A 22138-nucleotide genomic window follows, 5' to 3' on the forward strand; every position below is an offset into this window, starting at 1 on the left:
TTATGTACTATTTGTGTCTTGCTGTTTGTCACACCTCAGTAATTTTACTAAATGTTCCCGCCATTCTCTTATGTTGTAAAGAATGAGCAGGTTCCATCAGTTTACAACCAAAATACTGAACAGAAAGGTGTCTCATAAAACAGCACCAAAGTGGCGCCTGTAAAGATCACGCTCAAACAACGTAACTGCCAACCAGGGCCATGAAACAGATAATGTGTAGAGCAAGATTGATTCATGAAGCCTGATTTGAAACATATATCTGAGGCATCTATTGAACAGAATAATTTGGAAGGAAATGACCAGAATGCATGCATGTGCCTAGAATGTATGCTTGCGCACAAGGTGAGCATCAGGAGGATTGAAAACAAGTGGGAGACTGCTGGATACAAGAATGTGTTTGTTCCTCCCTCAGGCATGTAGCTGGGAGCTGCTTGTACAAAGGGCAAGAACCAGAGGACGAGGGCTAAAGTGGGTCATCGCTGAGCTGATCAGTTTCCATCTTCTGCAAACAATGGCAGCATCCTTGCAGTTATTGACAGAAAGGTAATTATCACTAACCTCAGAACTTTGCAGTGAGTGTTCGTATTGCCCCAGGTGAGAAATGAAGTGAAAAATCACTCGGTTTAGGGTTTTTACCTTTGGTTGGATTGTTATTCAGCAGACATATTCTTCTGAACATGATTATTGTTTGTTAATTGTTTAAGCATTTTATTGAATTAAACGGTAAGTTGGGTGGGTGATGAAGTGCATGCAAAGATAGTGTGATAGTTGAGAGTTTGTGTATGATAGCATGATTTCTGAATTCTTGCTTTGTGAGGATAGATAGGTAGTCTTCTGATTCTATTTTGATGTATTTATGTTTTAATTAGATTGTTTTTTTTAATCTTTTCTTTATGTACATTGTCTTGAGAGATGTTATATAACACATGGGTTATTAGCAGCCATGGCAGCAATTTCACTAAATGTGGAATATATATATGTGTGTGTTGTGTGTTATATATGCTATATATATTTGCTATATTTATATATAAAATTACTTTGCAACCCAAGGTCCTCTAATGTTGGCTCCATCCAGCAGCACCATCTATTTATTTTGTGGCATGGATTAATAAAATGTCCATTGAACCTGAGTTGTATCCAACTAAGTTCTACATAGAATAGACCTAATAAAGTTAATGGATTGTAGTCAACAAAATCATACTCAGAGTAAACCTACTGAAATTAATGAACCTACATTAGTCATGTCTATTAACTTCAGTGTGTTTACGCTGAGTTGAACTAACATTGAATAACACCCAAAGCACCTAAGTTAATTGTGTCCATTAATTTCAGTGGGTCTACTCTAAGTATGGCTAACACTGGGTACAACCCCTTCCATATTTTAAATGCATAATAAACATTTGCATCAGAGTTTTATTGCACCTGCTTTGCCACTTCTGAAAACACAACAAAAACAGCTTGTCATGGAAACAAATGTGTCTTCTGATCAAACCACAAATTCCACTGGCTTATGCCCATCAGCTGTTTGGGCTTCAGCAAACATATAATACCTAGGAAGTGTGGCCATTCTTTTACAGATTTCTTTTGCAGTGAAATTAATGTATGCCCCAGTGTAACAGCTGTCTTTCATTTATCTGATTTTTATTAAAGCTGAAGTATGCCAGTTCTGATTAACCGACTTAAAAATATATATATTCCTTCTCACTTTTTAATTCCATTCTCTTGGAGTGGTCCCCTCTCCTGTAGTACAGCATAATGTAAAAACACCCAGAAGCTAGTACCCTTAGAACAAAGCCTCTTTGAACATCAGTCAACTCCTATGGTTTGAGATCATGCACTGAAGACAGTCATATATGAAAGGCCAGTCTCCTATGTAATAGGTTTCCTTTGAGACTCAAAACTTTAGTCCTAGTTCATGATGAATGAAAGAGCAAAATTCCACTTTCGAACTAGATTGCCCAGAAGCCTGTTTCTCAGGATCTTTCCAGTGTGTGTCCAACTCTGAATAGACAGAAATAAGAGCCAAATATATCACCAGTGACGTTCAAGTAAACCCATGTTAGAGATTAATTCATTTTGTTTAATAGCTGCAGTGCTTGAAATAACATGTAACTCCCAACTATCCTCAAGCACAGTCTATGTAAGAAACTGGTGGATTTTACATATAGTTTTGCCACTTAATCAATAATTTAATTATTTGCAGCTACTCATGAAATTCTCAATCCGTCTCCCAAGTGTAGTGACACCATCCATCATCTTTTTGTAGACACACTGATTTCTGTCAATTGCCTTGACAAAATGTTTTGTGTAGAGCATGAGCACTGCTGCCCCCTAATAATGTCCTTTTCTTGGAAATTGTGTTGTCATTTATGATTTTACAATGGGGTTTTTTTACAATTACTGAAATCATTTTGATTGATAAGGTACTTGTGGAATGCCCAGGTTGAAGATCAGTCATGAAGAATTTCAGCAGTGACAAAGAGGAAAAACAGGACACCTTGGTAGGTAAAACATTGATCCTTTCTTAAACAATGGTAGATCAATACTTTAATCTTGGAAAATAGTAAGTAGGAAGAGTTAGCTTGCTTTATATGAATTTACTGTATAAAATATTTTGCAAAATCATTAAGTCCAATGAAAGTAAGTCCAATGCAAAGTCAAATACAGAATGGCCAGCTTATTTACAACTTTTTGCCTGCATTGCCCTGTGGTGCATAAATGCTTTTCCTTGTAGACTTCCTCCACCCTCAGTAGAGGTCCGTCCCCCCCAGGTGTATACTAGATGAGGCCAGAGAAATGTTCCACTGCTAAATCTACTGTTCCGCCAGCATAGTGGAGCCTCCTAAAGCCCCTCAGCTAGCATAACTCGAGGATAAGATTGGACTCCAATGTATAGTCTTAAGATTGCAAAATTGTGGCATTTTGAAATGAGCTTTGAAAGGTTTTTAAAACTGAAAACGGCTGGTGCTTCAGGACATGAATCATCCTACAATCCCTAAAGAGGATTTTGTAGCATCTTTAATATGTAAATGATCCATCCAATCTACGCTTGATGCTCTGCGTGTGGCACTCTCTAACAATTACACTGTGAATGCAAGGGCTGGGCAGTTACAGCCCAGATCTGGTTTAGAGCCTGATTGGGAAACCTCAGATTAGGTCTGATCTGAGCGCCAAACCAAATTGGGGACTTGCAGAGCCCTAATCGTCTAGTTTAGGGCTTCCAGCCCAAATTAAACATGCAGTTGGTATCAAGGAAGGAGGGATACAAGGGGATGCAGGCAAAGACTCTCCCCCTGTGTGTTCAATCAAGGTTCTAAACTCTAACTCAACATGCAGTTGGCAGGGGGAGGGCAGGTAAGAGTCTCTGCCTGTATCTCCTCCTTTCCTCCCCCACCATCAATGACCTGTTTAATTAGGGTTCAAAACATATGCTTGCCACCCCCATTTTGTTAGCCTCAGATCGTTCTGCATGGACCCAGCCTGACCCAAGGTGATCTGGCGCTGCCTTAATATGCTGCTAGCAAATCCCAATTGGGCTTTATTCAGTTGGGGATCATGGATTTGTCCAGAGTTGATGCACAGCCGTAGCAAATAGCTATGGGAGGAAAAATAAAACAAGCAAACTAGGCAACATGACTGCTGCTAATCAGCACTTAGCTGAGTACAGCAGTATGTAGACATTTGATCTGGGTTGGGGGGGGAGGATATCCTGGAATGTCTTCAGCCAGAGTTGGCAACCCTACCTAGCTGGAAAAGGATTTTCAGGATTGTGATGTTTGCTTCCTATTGAGGTGAGTCTTACAAACCTGCCTTGGTTTGTCATCCATGCTGCACTCTGATAATACTCTTCAGGTGTTCAAAATGATCATTTCATATTGCGAGGTATAGTAGAAAGCTATCATATACAACAGAGTTATGATTCAGCAAAATAATTATTTATTCTTTTCATATCAAATTGTGAATATTGATACTGCAGATTTTTGGGCCTGCAGGCAGCTTATGATGCTACATGGAATCTCGTTTACATTTAAGTCTTGTTCTTGAATATCACTTCACTTTTTATATAATGAGTAGCTGAAAAAAACTACATTTCTGCCTATGCTTCACCATGTCTTTTTAGATGCTTTTTCTCTGCCTTATTCATCATGGAATCTAGCAGCATATTTCCCAAGTTTTGAAACTCCTCAAAGGGATGAATAATTGTCAGATGCTTCTCATTATCCATATATTCAACATTTCCAAACTTTCCCAAGACAATTTCATTGTGTAGCACTTGAAGTAAGCTGAAGTTAAAAGTATGCTACGGCAATGATTTCATAATACTACTTGACAATATGAGATAATGTGCACTTTATGTTGCTTATATTCTTCACACAAAATTCCTTTGACATTTCATTCCTGAATGTGTTTGGCTGAGCAATACATGCAAGAAACTGAAAGTAAGTGAAGGGTACTGTTAAGACTGGCAAAATATACACACACACCACAACGCAGAGATAGCTCAGTCAGTATAGCATGAGGCTCTTAATTTCAGGGTTCTGGGTTTGAGGCCCACATTGGGCAAAAAGATTCAGGAGGAGGTTGGACTAGATGACCCTTGTGGTCCTTTCCAATGGTGATTCTAAAGTGACTGTGGATGGCATTTATCATCTTCTAAAGCACCATGCTGTTTCTTCTCTCTGCTCTACTCCCAACAGTCATTCCTCCTCTGGCCATTGCTATGGACACACAACCTGTCTGTCTGTCTCTAGGCTCTGCGATCATCTGCAAGGGATTCCCACAGGGTGGGGCTGATGTTGTCAGCCTTCCTGTCCTGCTTGCGGACATCTTTGTATCCCAGATTTGGTCTGCCAATGGGCCTGGTGCCTGAAACCAGCTCCCTGTAGAATCTTCAATTCTGTGGACACAAGCAAGCCAGTGTAGATGTCACTGAGACAGGAGTGTGAAGACTTGGACTTGAGAGAGCACATCTTTGTTTGGAATTCTGTTCTGTCACGTGATACCCAAAATCCTCCTGACGCAGCCCATGTGGAAGACGTTGAGGCCCTCACTCTTGACAGTTGTAAGTTGCCCGCAACTCACTTCCATAAAGCAGTGTGCTCAGCATGCAAGCCTGGTAGACCATCTTGGTACATGCACACATTCACCACAAGTAGGATGTGGTTCGTGACTGTAGCCACCACTGAGTGTAATGGAAAAATTAATTAGGAAACTAGTATAGAAAGAATGATGGTGAAAGCAAAAAATAGATGTCGCAGCAGCAGACAGCTAAACCACACATTGCTGATGGCAATCAAAATAACACATGTGGATTGAGACTATTCAGCATTTATAGTGTTTTTTATTCCAAGCCTGCCAGCAGTCACATCAATGAAGGCAACCACATCATCAGTGCAGACATTCTTTCCCTGCTTGCACTAACAGAAATGTTATCTATAGAATATCTTGCATTTTGTACCAAATGTAGCATATGGTACCATACAAAGTTATTTAAATACTGTGAGATGAAGTGTCAGTTAAGAGAGACTGACGGGTGAATACATCTGTCAATGTCAGTGTTTCTCCAGAACTCAAAGACTTAAACAAACTTTTTAAAATACATTTTAAAATAACTGCAGGCTTAATTTTCTTGTTTGTGCTGTTCCTTAAAAAAACCAGACATGAAATCTTGGGTTGTTGGTTTTTTTAAACAGATATCTACAGGTGTTCTTGTTTGCTTTTGGATGATCTCTTCAGTGATTTAATTTTAACCATTTACTGTTTACAACTTCATAGGTGTTTCCATGGTAACAAGCTATGGTGCTATTAACATATAAATGGAACATCCCAGATGTATCAGGGCATATACAGATCAAATTAATAAGTACATTTATATTCCCACCTTTCTTCCACAGTTGAACTCAAGACAAGCATAGTTGACATTCCCAGGAGGTCTCCCATCTCAGCCCAGACCAGACACAGGCCTGCTTAGCTTCAGCATTATGTGTCCTCAGACTGGGATCATGAACTGTGACTGTGAGTAGGTATTTTTCTTTGAAAAGGGAATCAAGACACCATTGCTCTCATTAGTGAATACAGTGGTGCCTCGCAAGACAAAATTAATTCGTTCTGTGAGTTTTGTCGTCTTGCGGTGTTGGGAAAGTTTTGGGAAAGCTTCAAAAATCACCAAAGTCTTTAAAAACCTCAAAAAAGGCTACCACGCCGCGTTCTATGAGTTGCTCCTCGAAGTCAAGTCGCAACTGTATTAACGGTGTTAAGAAAAAGGAAACAAACTTGCAAGACGTTTCCGTCTTGCGAAGCAAGCCCATAGGGAAAATAGTCTTGCGAAGCAACTCAAAAAACCAAAAACCCTTTCGTCTAGCGAGTTTTTTGTCTTGCGAGGTACCACTGTATTTGAATACTGTATTGGTCCTAACTTCTATAATATTTTTTTTAAAAAAACCTCAAATGTGAGCATTAATTTTATCATTTAAAATCAGTGTAAGAACTCTCCATTTGAGCCACCTTTAATTATGTAGGCTTGCATTTAGGAATTTGTGTTGTGGGGATAAATTTATAGATGTTTCATGGTGTTAAACTGAATTTTGTATGTACTATTAATTGGAAGTTCTCAATTATATATATTAATCTGTATTTGGTCCATGTCATTTGCATAAGCTTACTTGAAAATCTACCAACTTGTTTCTGCTGGGATGGATCACATATAAATATGTATCTTATGCAAACATTTATGCAGAATTTCTCCCTCAAACTATGCGTTTCTAAACAGAGGCAGAACTATGTTACAGCATTCAGAAAAATACAATGAATAGCTGTGTACTGACCTTCACATTAGTCCAAGAGGTACAGTCAGGTCAGTTCAGTTCCGCTAACCCAGAAATAGTACCTTGGGTTAAGAACTTTGCTTCAGGATGAGAACAGAAATCGTGTGGCGGCGGCCCCATTAGCTAAAGTGGTGTTTCAGGTTAAGAACGGACCTCCAGAACGAATTAAGTTCTTAACCCGAGGTACCACTATAGTCACCTTTGACTGGACTTAACTGTCCAGGGGTTCTTTACTTTAACTTTACCTTTATATAGATAGTGCTTTGCACCTTCATAACATTTTATTATTTTTATTATTATTATTTGAGTCTGTGAAGCTTATAAAGTATATGTTTTCCTTTTTATGCTTTCCTTTTGTTTCAGCTTTAAGTAGCAGAGGAAAAAGGTTGCTATCTGCAAACAGGATGTTAGCAATTTAAGCCTTATGCTTTGGAAGTGCAAGATGCTTGACTTAAATTAAACTGTCACTGACAGCATACGATTTCAATTCAAAGCGATGCCCAAACATTGGGATCAAGTTGACCTGTAGAGCTGTTTGGCAGATTTTTCTTTATAGCATAGGTTTTCTCTTGGAGTGTCCTCTGTTAAGTAGACATCCTATTTTTGAGAGCTGTTAGGGCTGTGATTGTGAGTGCAAACCTTAGGGATGTATCAGGTGAAATAATATCTATATGTAATTATGCTCATGATATTGCTTATGGACACAGAAGGAAGTAGCATGGTAGAATAAAGCAGATGGTTGTATGCACAGCACTCTTAATATCCCTTTACCATTTGTGACCAGGAAACTGTGGCCAGTAATTGGAAGATAGAAAAAAATGCCTCGCCCCTGGCAGCCACCTGACTGCAGCATTTGTACCAGTTGCAGGTAATGTGGTTCTTTGGATCCAACCCATTATTCGTATATTTAGATGTACAATTGGTTTTATCTTTTCCAAAAACATTTATCCGTTTTTCCTTTCTTTCTTTGGAAAAAATAAAATGATGTCAGAAATAAATACAAAATGGAATCAAATACAATGAAATGGTGAACATTTTGAAGAAAGAAAGGAATCCATTTGTCTTCTAATACCATTCTTTCTTTGTAATAATAATATGAGACATCATTTAGTCATTTATAGAAATAGAATGATGGTTTTTTTTAAGTGAAAAGTTTGAACTGATTTATGAGCCTTTAAATAGAAGTGTGAGTAGGAGGACAAGCTACAGGGGTAAGGAGAAAGAGAGGAATATGAAATAATCCTCTTTTATATCAAGCACACATTTTGAGTGGAACTTTGCCTAAGCTGTGAACTCAGCTGGGCACACTTAGCCGTAAAGTATTAAAAAGCGTATTGTTTCTTGCTCACTTGTTAATTAATTGAAACATCTGTTACCCTGGTTGTATATGCTTAATCACTGGTGTCCATGGAATTAGAAACCTACCCTTACATTCCATTTTTTAGAGTTCCCCACAGCTTTCTGTGGCTATTAGGGGTGTGCATTTGGTTCATACAAGTCCCAAACTGAAGGAGGTTGCTTCAGAGGCATTCAGGGTCTTCCCAAAGCTTTTGGATTGATTTTGCAAAAAAAGAGATATATTGCTGCACACCAGCTCAAGCGCTTAACCAGTGTTCGGGTTCCTTGAAATGAAGGACAACGGAGAGTGTGATATTTATGATATATAATTTAATTACACATATATACAACCTGTGCCTATGATCACAGACTAGAATCAGAGTTGGAAGGCACCCCAAGGGTCATCTAGTCCAACCCCTTGCAACACAGGAATCTCAGCTAATGCACTGTGTGTGCGTGCACACATGCACCATCTAGTCCAGGATATTGTCACAGTGGCCAACCAATTGCCTTTGGGAAGTCTGCAAGCAGCACTGGGGGGAGCAGGACTCCTTGCACCTGCAATTCCCGGCAACTGGTATTCAGAGGCATACTGCTTCTGACATTTCAGGTGGAACATAGCCGATGGAGGTAGAATATAGCCAGGACTTTGTCCTCCCTTCACTTCTGGCAGGATGCAAACCATTCTGCTATAAATACTGAAAAGGTTTTCTTGCACATAATGAAACTCACTTGGGAGGCCGTTCCCTCAGGGGCCGCTTTAATGCGGATGATCCCACTTCAGTTTGTAGCATCTTCATTCAAGCATTTCAGGTAGCAGGGCTAGGAAACACCTGTCTCTGGACTCTTGGCAGAAAGCTGTTGCCAATGTGATGTAATAGTACTGTACCGGATGGGCCAAAGGGCTGACACAGCATAAGCCATCTTCACAGGTTCATATACTGCAGCAGCAACTCTCTGATTGTGCGTGTGCACCTTGCCCTAAAGAATGGAAGGAAGAAAGCAGCATGGGATTATGTGACATTTAAGAGGAGAGCAGAAAGAAGCTGAAATTTCTGAGTGGGTTTCCCTCAATTCTGTCTCCTTCCCTTGCCTTTCTTGACACTATGTAGGATTGTCTAACAATCTAAGGAATTGACAGCAGGAGATGAGAGAACTAAAGTGTATCTATTAATAAAAATGTGGAGGTGTGGCTGACTCAGATCTCTCCACTGCAGAGAGATATGCACAGAGCAGCTGAGGATCCCAAATCTATGACAACAAACTATTCTGTATGAAGAGCCGCCAGTGATGTTACCTTTTCACCCCCCACCCAAGCTATCTTGCTAGTCTGCATATTGTCTCTCTCATCATCTGACTTGGTGTATCATATATCTATGGTAAGCTGCCAGTCCCATATTTCTCTTCACTGCGTGTGTGTGTGCGCACACACACACGCCCCATCAGCTGGATCTTGGGAAAGGCAGACATGCTTACCAATACAAAGTGTAGCACTGGAGGCTCAATATAATGCATATTTATTTGGAAGTATCTCCACCTGCATTCAGTGGGGCTTACCCCAGGTGACTGCACCAGCCTCACAAACACTATTCACATAATCTATGAGGAAGCCAATATAGCAGCACCAGATAATATTCATATCTCATCTGCCTCATCTGAAACAATAATCTTTATATCATAACGTCAATTCCTCCTGCATGCTTTTATCTCATTGGCCAGATATCCCACATCATAGGTCCATGGAGTTGGAAGGGACCTCAAAAGTCCCCCACCTATGCTGGAAATCTACTGCCAAAGGCCCATATTATCCAGCATTCTGTTTTCACAGCAACCAACCAGCTGCCTATGGAGCAGAGTGCAAACTCCAAGAAAGGAGAGGCCACTATTTTCCAAGGCCATCTGCTTCAGCATTCTAGCATGGGAAGCTGTTTCCAGTGTTCAGTCAAAACACCCTCTCTCAAAATTTAAACCCATTGAAACAACAGAAAAAAGTTTGGTCCATCAGTGTGACAGCCCTTTAAATACAGTGGTACCTTGGGTAACAGGCGCTTCAGGTTACAGACTCTGCTAACCCAGAAATAGTGCTTCAGGTTAAGAACAGACCTCCGGAACGAATTAAATATAGTGGTACCTCGGGTTAAGTACTTAATTCGTTCTGGAGGTCCGTTCTTAACCTGAAACTGTTCTTAACCTGAAGCACCACTTGAGCTAATGGGGCCTCCTGCTGCTGTCGCACCCCTGGAGCCCAATTTCTGTTCTCATCCTGAAGCAAAGTTCTTAACCTGAAGCACTATTTCTGGGTTAGCGGAGGGTGTAACCTGAAGCGTATGTAACCTGAAGAGTATGTAGCCCGAGGTACCACTGTACTTAACCTGAGGTACCACTGTAAATGGAAATATCATCTCATGATTATTTCTTCTCTAGGCTAAACATACCAACCCCTTAAGCCTTTCCTCATAGGACTTGGCCTCCAGGCACACATCATCTTCACTAACCTTCTGTGCAGATGCTCCATTTTGTCTATATCCCTCTTAAACGATAGTGTTGTTTAGCTTGCAGTCTCCTAAAACACATAAAAGACATTTAGTTACTCCTACCAAGCCAACTATCACCAAATAAGTGACCATTCATAAAACACCTTTGCTACAAAATATGGATTTATCAATGGGCAAACCCATGCTCTGCAGCATGCCGCATGAGTACCTGTATAGTAGAATGGGAGGAGCAAGCCAGAATGATACACGGAATGTTGCCTCCTCTCTGTCTTCTCTAGCACCTCCGACATCATGTGATCAGCAAATTCAACCTTGATGATCCTATACTTCCCGGACACACGTGTTTGGTTGCATGTATCAGACAAATTCCACAGGAGCTCCCTCTAAGCAAAATCTTCATGAAGACAAGATGAAAGCTGGCCATATCTGCACATAATTGTATAGAAGCATATTGGTTGGCAAGTATCTATTTCTATAGCAAATCAAAATGTTTATGGTATCCTCTATTTATAATTCATAAAGTGGAGAAAAAAAGCCTCTCAGCATCAAATATTTATGATGAACTGTTCAACCAGAACTACATACAAGTCTCTTTTGCATATTGTATTTTCAGCACAGTTGTTACACTGATATTATAGCCATTTCACTCCAAATCCTAATAATAGTGTGATGAACTTCTTCATCAGAAGCATGCACACAAAACCAGGCTTTTAATAAGATTTAAACTAAACATGGTGATACACATAAAGTTCCCCCCCCCTTGCTTTTTTGTTTTGTGAAGTGCAGCCAGAATAACTAAAAACTAAAGTGGAAGACAGGCATGATTTTATTTTGAAGTCCTTACACTTCTACCTTTTATATTTACCCCTACAGAGTAAATTTCAACTGAGGGAGCTGGACTTATTGGGGAAAATAGAAAAGGGAGAAAGGGCCAAGACATTCCATCACTTTCTCCACACACCAGTTTTCTGCTTTCCCCTTTTTCTTTTCTTTTTTTGCAACACCAGTAACTCTGCTATATAGAAAGGAAAGATATCCCAGACAAACTGCACATGACCGAGCATTTTATGGGGCTAAGTGCTTGTAACCATAGATACTAGTACAGCCAACACACACCAGATCATGTTGTTTCCTTTGGAGTGATGGAAAAGTGAACTGATTTAAAATATATATATATATCTGTTACATACCAATACTGCGGCTCTATTTGAATCACATTACCCATTTAACGTATATCAGCTGAGTTTCATTTCTGGCTCTATATCTTTCTGCTTTGCTTTTCTTCTGAGTCGTGGTGCTTCCCCAAGTAGTCTCCCTCAGTCGAATAGTCAAAAAAGCACTCCTAAATCAGGAAAGATGTTTTGAGCACAATCTTATATTTGTTTTCTGCTTCCTGAGGGGGTGCAGGATTTGACAGAAGCCCCATTACTCCAGTGGAACTTGAAATACACACCAGCGTGAAATATATTCCTGGTGGAACAGGGTATGTCCTGAAAGGCCTTCCCACTCGTTATCTAGGGACTAGGGCTAAAGCCCTTTCCCCAGTAGACTGGCTATAGAGATACAGGGAGTGTTGTGTGAGACAGAGCATGTTCCTCTCTTTGAGAGTTCATGTTCATCCTCTAAGGGAGTGGAATATGGGCATCAGGGCTGGCACCCAATTCTTGATTAGCGAGCCCTGGCAGAGTTTCAAAGGACACTGGAGTCACACCTGCCTTTTGAGGCTGTATTTGCTGGCTGTGTGGTTTTTGTTTCCCCTCCCCAGCAGAAAACATATCAGGTACAGCTGCCATACATCTGGCAGAGCAGAGGTGTTTCTCTCCCTCCACTCCTGATATAACTGGTGTGCAGAATTACTCTAAGAGAAAGATGCACTTTCAGCAAAATCTTACAAAATCTTACAGTGGAATATGTGGTACTGCTAAATTTCCCAAGAATCAATAGTTTACATAAAACAGCGATTTGCATGTACAAAAAAGTTTTGTAAAATAATTCATATTCCACTGAGTCATTCATCTTTCCAGTTGTAGAGAACTTTAAAGAGGGTGGATATGTTGAATTTAGCTGTGATCTTAAAGTGCTCCATCACCACAAACCAATAAAATAGGAGCAGCACAATGCTTTGAAGAATGTTGAATAAGGGAATATGTTCCAGGACTAAAATTGCTTGTACTTGAGTCTCATTAAAGTTGATGGAACATAAGAATACAGCTAAATGCTTAACTGTATTGCTGAAGTACATTGGAACATTGATTGCTATATATTTAGTTAGTGATTTTTTCTCACCTTTTCTTTAAAAAATCAAGTCAGTTGAACTTAGAAAGCTGTTTTACACACACACACACACACACACACACACACACACATGAGGGTGAAAGAGGAGAGCGCAAAATATGGTCTGAAGCTCAACATCAAAAAAACGAAGATCATTGCCACTGGTCCCATCACCTCCTGGCAAATAGAAGGGGAAGAAATGGAAGCAGTGAGAGATTTTACTTTCTTGGGCTCCATGATCACTGCAGATGGTGACAGCAGTCACGAAATTAAAAGACGCCTGCTTCTTGGGAGAAAAGCAATGACAAACCTAGACAGCATCTTAAAAAGTAGAGACATCACCTTGCCAACAAAGGTCCGTATAGTTAAAGCCATGGTTTTCCCAGTAGTGATGTATGGAAGCGAGAGCTGGACCATAAAGAAGGCTGATCGCCAAATAATTGATGCTTTTGAATTATGGTGCTGGAGGAGACTCTTGAGAGTCCCATGGACTGCAAAAAGATCAAACCTATCCATTCTGAAGGAAATCAGCCCTGAGTGCTCACTGGAAGGACAGATCCTGAGGCTGAGGCTCCAATACTTTGGCCACCCCATGAGATGAGAAGACTCCCTGGAAAATGCCCTGATGTTGGGAAAGATGGAGGGCACAAGGAGAAGGGGACGACAGGGGACGAGATGGTTGGACAGTGTTCTCGAAGCTACAAACATGAGTCTGACCAAACTGCGGGAGGCAGTGGAAGACAGGAGTGTCTGGTGTGCTCTGGTCCATGGGGTCACAAAGAGTCGGACATGACTAAATGACTAAACAACAACAAATATATATATATACACGCACGCACACCTAAGATTCTAAAATCTAAATAAATTAAAATGTTCCCACTCATGCAGTGGAATCTCCCCTTCCCCCCCAAAAGAAAATCTGTTGTAGGGCTTCCCCCAATCCTCTGGAACAGATTTTGTGGGAGCATACAGAGGAGAGAAAGTTCAGTTTAACAAGTAGAAGCTATTCTGTGAACAAAATAACTTCATTGGATTCAACCCGCAAACAAAAGTTTGAACATCAGTCAAAATCTTTCTAGAAGACAAACATCTGTCCTTGCCTCTTGAAGACCAAAACTTGAGAGTCTATCACTGGAGGTCATTCTTCTTGTCCTAAATGAAATTATGAGGCAGAGGTTTTATACAGGGAGAAACATTCCAAAAGATAGGTTGAACTGAGAGATGTTCCAGATCCAAACAAGTTACCATAAATATATTTCTATAGCAGATGTATTACTTCACTCTTCCACTAGCCAGAGGTTCAAAAGCACCATCCTGCACCTGATTGAGGGGGCCCAGCACGCATCTCAAATGTGTGACATCATGCACATGGCGTGTGTGTGTGATATCATGCATGCGGTATGTGGCGCTTGCACAATACTGCATCATCAGGAGGAGGCAGAGCCCGGCACAGTGCAGCTTCCTCTGACATGCTAAGGAGGAGCCAGCCACTGAATCTTGCCGCGCTTGGCTCCACGCTCAGACTCCTCAAGACTGAGGGGGCCAAAGACACCTCTGCTCCTAGGAATTGGCGTGCTTGCACAAGCTAAGGATTCCCAGATCAAATGCTAATTTTATATGCCTTTATGTCAGGGGCACTTTATTGCACTGTGTTCTTAAGAAGTGAACCTTGCTTCTCTTAAAACTATACTTCCAAAAGTGGTAATGGAATCTTTTTGAGTAAGATAGTTCTGTAAGATATAAATGATGCTTTTTCACGAGAAAACTCCTTTGGGATGAATGAGACGTACTCATGTGTAAGTGTGTGCAGCCAGCTAAATCAGAGTTTATTGGTAAGCGTCAGCAATTATGAGGCCCTAATTCCTGTATTAGTCAATAAGTCTCCTGCGGGGCAATCTAATTAGCTCAAACTGCTATGATGAAATCATATAACACATACTGTAACTTGACTTCTTTATGAACAAAAATACCAAAAGAAGGAAATCACTATGTAATATTTTACATTAAAATCATCTAGTGTTCGTTTGCTTGCACTATAAATTTTAGCATAAGCTTACAACCTTGACTTTATTAATATACTTTAAGCATTTTAAATGTAGGCACAGTACCTCTTGGAAGCTGCTTTCTGGTGGCTTCCAATTTTTCCCAGAATGTACTGGAATGATATATCCTAGGTATTCTGGGGAGACAAGAGACAGCCACCTAGGGGACTTTCACTGCCACTGTCAGAATGTAGTTACAGGAAGGTAGCCATGTTGGTCTGCCGTAGTCGAAACAAAATAAAAAAAATCCTTCCAGTAGCACCTTAGAGACCAACTAAGTTTGCTATTATCTTTTGTGTGCATGCACATTTCTTCAGTTAAGAAGTATCTGAAGAAGTGTGCATGCACACAAAAGCTCATACCAATAACAAACTTAGTTGGTCTCTAAGGTGCTACTGGAAGGAATTTTTTTATTTTGTTTTGACTGTCAGAATGGTTGGCAAAATAAAAGAAGAGTAACATGCACTGACTTAATGCCTGAAACTCCCACCTCAAAAAACATTTTTGCAATTGCTGCCCTTGAGAAAACAAACAAAACACCAAACTTAGCCTCTAATTTTCTATCTGCAAATGGTGTAGCATTTATGAAATAGTTGCATTTATGAAATAGTTGCATCACTATCATTCAATTACAGTTTGTTATCTGCCTCGCTCCTATTCCCTCCCCTTACTTTGGTAATTTAAAACAGGCCCATTCCTCATGCAGTCCATCCAAGCAGTGGCATCTATTTACTAGTCCTGTGGTTCTCTAGATGGACTAAAGTATGAAATGGTAAGGACTGGGCCTCTGAGGACCTTAGAAACAGGGAGTGTTTTTTGCTTGGTGTACATAACAAAATGCGCTGTGTGTGTGTGTGTGTGTGTGTGTGTGTGTGAGAGAGAGAGAGAGAGAGAGAGAGAGAGAGACTGCAACCATTTGCACTCAGTTCAACAGGACATATTCCCAGATAAATGTGTGCAGGACTGTAGCCACAGACACACAACAAACATCACAGCAACCAGAGCTTCTGGCATGGGAGGAGGCAGCCTAAAGCTTTCCTGTTTCTTTCCCCTCCCAAATCCCAATTGTCAGGACTTTAAACAATTGCTGCATCCCTTCTTAGAGAACAAATATCACCCCTGATAAGATGATGTTTAAAGCTGCTCACTGACACATCCCCTGTCATACAACAATCCTGCTTTTGTCCCAGTTTGACTTCTTCCTTAACCAATTAAATGCAGCAGGATTCATAGCCTCTCATCAATCCTTCCCAGAGACTATTTTTCACAAGCTATCCTAACTCCCCTAAAACAACAATTTAATGGGCCCAACATCCCTCAAGATGTTGCTGATTTATTGAAGACCAGATATTTTACCAAGGTCAATTTTTCCAAGACAGATGAAAAGCACCAGGGAAACTGCTCATGTTTTAGCTCTTGGTGAAGCAACAGCAACAGTTAACCCACAGCATTAAGTCAACCCACCAGCAGCTCCACTGGTTTCCAAGCAACTGAAGATGACTCATCTTTGTCCCCGTAACACCAGGTCTGAGCCTCCAAGCCCAAGCACTCAAGGAAACATAGCTGCAAGCAAAAACAACCAACAATACTAATCGGAAATAGGATGAGGCCTGCTCCTTTCCCTACACTCCTTTGCCTTGTCTTCTGCCAACATTCCTCAGGTGAAAATAGAGACATTCTATTCTACATCAATATCACTTAAGCATTTCCTCCTGATGAAGTACAAAAGTTATTAGAGGAAACACACAAAACTGCAGTATTTTTAGCACAGAAAACCCAAAATCAATAAATATAACTGTGTGTATCTGCACACACACACACACACACACACACACACACAATATTAACAATAAATACAACATTATAAAATATTATTATAAAATAAAAAAATAAATACAACATGGGTGAAAAATCTTCCTTGCAAAAAAAGAACAACAATAGTAAGCAATTGCTCTTCAGTGCTATTGCTTCCAATTTCAACTGGAGTTTTTAAAGAACAAAACTGCCTATGAACTCTTGGAGAACATTGATGCTACTACTGAAGGTTATAATGTTAGCACAGACAATCTCCATTTCAACTTCAGTTTGTTGAGGTTTGTGCTATTCTTGCCATCAAATCTCTGTATATAGCAAGGTAATCACTTTCTTTTGATTCAAAAATTGCCAGGATTGGCACAAATTCAAATGGCAAAGCTTACCCATCCACTCCACACACCCAAACATGGAGCTTCAGAGAGAAGTGCAAGTTTCTTGCATTTCCTTCTGACACCACATCACACCTGTTAAGTGTCCAGCGGCATATTCAGGGTATTCTGTCAGAGGTGTCTAGGTGGAAGTCTCTGTCAAGAAGCCAAGCATGGGGCAAATGGGTCATAGAGCTCCCAGTGGGGCCACCTCAGTAGATTGGTGTCTTGGGAGAGACCATATTCCTTAGCACAACGCTGAAGCTTCTTCAGCCCTCTGGCAGGAGGCTGAAATGGATATACACCCAAATGCCTGAGCCAAAATTCCACCTGAACCCGTTGTGGGAGTCAGATAGCCACAGTAAAGGCTTGTAATATTGCAGGGTGCCCCCTGACCTCGGCTGACCAGCACTCTGAGCTTTACAATGTATTGGAATGCATTGACCTTATAAGGAGTTATGTTCCCCCCCTGTGGGCAGTGTAACCCTATATCGTTTGTGGGTGGGTTAAAGCCAGGACCGGATGTAGGTAACGTGAGACATTGGAATGCAGCCATGCTGCTGGAGAGGACAAAGAGTAATAAAAGGACTGGAGGGAGAGGAGAAGTATGAATGAGCTGTCCTCCGTCCATGAAAATATTGCTGCCTTTGTGTGTGTTTTTCTATGCTTTGCACCCCAAAATGATGGCTGGCTTCTGTCAATTGGTTCCCACAACCCGTAAACAATAAAATGGTTGCCATTTCTAGACCACATTGTTGTCTGCTTGAATTTGTTCATACCACCTTAACTATAGCCACTGCACAGGGAGTGTGGTTCTCTGACTTGGACCACCATTAGTTACTACCTCCAAGACTCTCACTGGTGTCTCACATCCTCATGACACTCAATTCCTACAAACCTGACATAGGAAGGTTGTAAAGGTTCCAGTTTCTTTTTCTTGAACTTGCCATTCCAAACAAATTATTTTCAATAAATTGTTGACAGTTAATCAAAAGATATATTATAAACTGAAACCTCAGGATTTATTTATTCACTTAATTAAAGCATTTTTATTCCGCTCTTTGATATGTCCTTTGATATGTTTCTTTTTTGTTCCAGTTCTGTTAGTGCACACTAGCTGAGTTCTCTATTAGAGGGTGCATACTTAAACACACTTATGCACATACATTGTGTGTGCCTGTCTGCTATGATTATGTGTGGACAAACTTTAAAATGCACCCAGGAAAATTAGAGTCTAAAGGAAACTGGAATAAACCCAACCTTGGGGTCGGGGAGCTTCTTATTGTAAAATGGAAGATAATTTATATGTTAATTGCAGCAACAGAGTTTTGATAATTTTGCTTCTAACAGACAACTCCAGAATAATGAAGTGCTAATGAAAACATTTGAAATTCTTCTAAAATAAAAGGCTAGAGAATTAAGTTTAACTAAAGAGACTGGAGGAAAGAATGAAGAAAAAGGAATTACCCATGTAGAAAGAGCAGCATTGCAATCATTAGAATATTAAGCAGGAGTCACACTCTATACATTGTTTCTTCTTCTTATATTGTCATTGAATTTACAACTACGAGGCTTTATTTTGTATTTAAGACATGGCATACAACGTCAATATTCATTTTAAGAAAACGATGGGGCATGAATGCAGGAATATAATGGATTCAAAGATGTTAATTAAAGCAAGTTCACAGAAGGAATGTTTCCTATCCCTTCCATTGCCCACTAGCCCCCTTCTCCCCCCCCACCTTGCATTGTTCAGAAGCTCCCTTGACTACCCTAGGCTTGCCATACGTCCAGAAAATACAAGCCATGAAATCGGATGCCTAAAATGGTGTCCGGGGGGGGGGGTTGAATTTTAAGGGATGTCCAGAATTTCCCATACGTATATTCCGCTGAGCAGCAGAAGGAATGTCCCTCCTTACGTGGGAGACCCAAAGCGCACTTGCGCCCCCCCTTCCAAGCACAGCAGCCCCAACTGAGGAGGAGGGGGGCACAGAGGATGCCAGCTGTCCAGAGAGAGAAATGACTCAGTTATCCTGCCCCTGCCTTCCTCCCCACCTCAGGAGCAGCTGCATTACCTTCTCGAAGCTGCTACCTTGAGGAGGACAATCTCTCCCCTTTCCAGGACACAGAGCAGGAGGCAAGGAGCCTGGCTCAAAGGGAACAGGGTGCATGTGGCTACTTGCTTGGGAGCAGGCCGAGAAAAACTTACCTCCTCACTCCTACCCTCCTAAAGCGGGGTGGGGAGGGGTGGGAACCTCAACAAGGAATCTCCCTTTCTTTCCCAGCTAGAAGAAGAAGAAGAAATGGCTCTTTTAGACACTGGGGGAGGGGTTTGGGTTTTTTTTGGGGGGTGGAGGGAAGGCTACGGCACAGCTCTCTTCCCCCCGGGGGGGTGTAAGAAAGAAAGAATAAATAAATAAAGTTGAAATACATGTTGAAAGACTGGGGGGGGGTTACATGTGGCTGTCAAAGGAGGAGAGGAAACAAGCCTTTTGTGAATTTACGTATGTTAACTTACTTTAGGATCCACACCAAGGAGAGCTCTGCTAATGACAGCAAATGCTTCTATGCAGTGGCATAGTGGGGGGGGTGCATGGGGGGGCCGGCCACACCGGGCGCAACATCTGGGGGTTAGGGTTAGGGGGCGCAAATTACTTGCCTTGCCCCGGGTGCTGACAACCCACGCTACGCCACTGCTTCTATGGGTTGCGGGATATGTTACGTTTGAATTTAATTAGCCCATGAAGGAGCTGCAACAAAAATGAGAAATATTATTTCAGCAAAGCAAGGCATCAGTTGGAAAGCCTATATGCACTGTAATGTACAAAATTGACTGTGATATTCAAGCTTTGGGCAAGCTGTCAAAATGGCTGCTGTGCCTCAGTGAAAGATGAAGAGGCCCACTAATCGAGCACAGCACCTGTTTATTATTATTTCTAGGCCTCCTTTTCCTTTCTTTTCTTTCCTTTCTCTTTTTTTTGTGTTGAAAAATCAAACCTAACCACGCAGCTATACACAATAGGAAAGCACAGTATGATAAAAGTAACAGCAGGAGTCCTGTGAACAGATTCACACATTTACATTGTCAGGGCCTGGTCTTTTCATTCTAGAACAAGCCATGTGCCTTCAATCAAAGCAGACATAGTAGAGAGCTGAAAGCCCTAGCTTATACATCTTGCTGGACTGAGAGATATTTCTTGTGTTTGATTACTCTAGTAGCCAACTTTAAGACAGGGCCCTATGGAATGTTTCCATCATCAAGTTGTTCTGTGGTGGAAAAGGCTTCAAGATGAAATTATTATTCCTCTCATTTACATGGTCATATTCCTCTTGACCTTCTCCAAAGAGTAATTCTGAAGCAGCTCAAAGGATCATAGTAAATGGCAGCTGGCTACTTGGGTCTAGTACTGCAAAGGCAATTTACCAAGCTGTTGGGCTTGTCATATTTGCCAATTCCTTTGTCGTCTATTTTTAGCAAAATAATTCACTAGCTTTGAAATGTATAGACTGCACATGTGTAGACAGGTTATTAAAATAAATGCCTTTCTCAACGTAATTGTTTTTCTAGGCATTGGAACAACCTTATTTTGTTTCACCTGCATTTATTCCACTATTTCTTTCAACTCTTGTGGGTAAGTCGTGACAACCAGAACAGCTCAGTAGTACTAGCAGAGTAGAGCACATATTTCACTTGAAAATAGTCCACACCGCCCACTTCAATACTAGACATCTCCTGATACAACAGCTTCAGGTATCAAGTGTGAGAAAGACCTTGGCATGAGTCCTTGGGGAGCAAGAATAACATGTAGTCCAGTTCTGAGGCCATCTGCACTATCCTTCTACAATTAAAAGCAGATCAAGTAGGATAAAGCAAAAAAGGGTACAGTCATACCTTGGGTTACAGACACTTTGGGTTGCACAATTTTTGGTTGTGCACTGCACTGAAGCCTGAAGTACCGGAACGGGTTACTTCCACATTTCGGCGCTTGTGCATGCGCAGAAGCACTGACTCACAACCTGCATGTGCGCAGACGCAGTGCTGCGGGTTGCAGACACTGCGGGTTGCAAACGTGCTTCCCGCACTGATCACGTTCACAACCCGAGCGTCCACTGCATTCCATAAAAGCTGAGCATCGTATCATTTCCTAATTTAAAAGTAGGCTGCTCATTTTACAGACACACAAACACAGTTTAGACTTTGATTACTTGAAGGGCTGCCTTAAATGCCTTAAATGAGATTTCCACTTATTTGTCCAGCTCTCTGCAGCCTCCCTGACTGCTTGTGCTTCCTAAAAATCCCCATGGGAGGAATTAGAGATTTCCCCTTGGACAGACAGACTGAAGAACACTAGTGAAATTATTTACAGAATGAAAGGAAGGAGGCACGCATACAAACACCTCTTGACCACCTCAAAACTAAAGCAAAAGCATCAAAAACATTGAAACCAGCAATTTCACTAATATTTTCACTCCTCTTTCATAACCTTTGAACAAAATTCATCTTTTCATTAACTGATGAAGGCTGGTAAAACAAAGAAGACAAGACAAATTTTCAGCACACACTAATAATACCTGCTAAAAATCACAGGTTGCTCTTTGAGCTAGGCAATATCCAAACAGCTACATTCTGCAAGAATGTGTACAGGATACAGGATCTTTTCTGGGTACAGGATACAAAACTGGGTTTGAGGTGGTACTGCTCACATGAATAGACCACTGGCATGAGCAGTTATTTGTGCAAGCAAACTGGCTGCTGCTTGTGGGAACCAGTAGACTGCACAGCAGTGGGTGGCAGCAGGTACAGAATCTGGCCTGGTGAGTGAGTACTGGTCTATAGGACTGGATGATCTACATCTCTTAATTCATCTCTACCATTTCGTCTTGCAGCTAAAGAGTGTGAGTCATATTGTCGCTTAGCCTCTGTTGCCATGGCAAAGTACAGTTGAACAGACATGGGGAAACAATTGCATAGGTTTTTTTGT

The 22138-nt window shown here is 41.0% G+C and overlaps 2 long non-coding RNA genes across 5 annotated transcripts in view; one reads left to right on the plus strand and one right to left on the minus strand.

Annotated features, from left to right (window-relative positions):
* Positions 1-444: 444 nt before the first annotated feature.
* On the plus strand, positions 445-11029 carry LOC309530839. 2 transcript variants are annotated; one of them, XR_014218937.1, is made up of 4 exons: positions 445-594; positions 2424-2501; positions 5895-6019; positions 10936-11029. It is a non-coding gene; the product is annotated as an uncharacterized lncRNA (long non-coding RNA). The 2 variants fall into 2 exon arrangements; XR_014218938.1 differs by having other exon boundaries at positions 5895-6015; positions 10936-11018.
* Positions 10463-22138, minus strand: part of LOC309530830 — a 572302-nt gene continuing 560626 nt past the window's right edge. The window contains exons 8-9 of one of the 3 annotated variants that reach the window (XR_014218919.1): positions 10866-11083; positions 10463-10725 (exon numbers count right to left, since the gene is read on the minus strand). This is a non-coding gene — a long non-coding RNA (uncharacterized lncRNA). The remainder of the gene's footprint in view (positions 10726-10865; positions 11084-22138) is intronic. The other 2 variants (XR_014218920.1, XR_014218921.1) reach the window with 2 other exon arrangements.

The sequence above is a fragment of the Podarcis vaucheri genome, assembly GCF_965113315.1.
Source record: "Podarcis vaucheri genome assembly, chromosome: 4".
NCBI classification, from domain to species: domain Eukaryota; kingdom Metazoa; phylum Chordata; class Lepidosauria; order Squamata; family Lacertidae; genus Podarcis; species Podarcis vaucheri.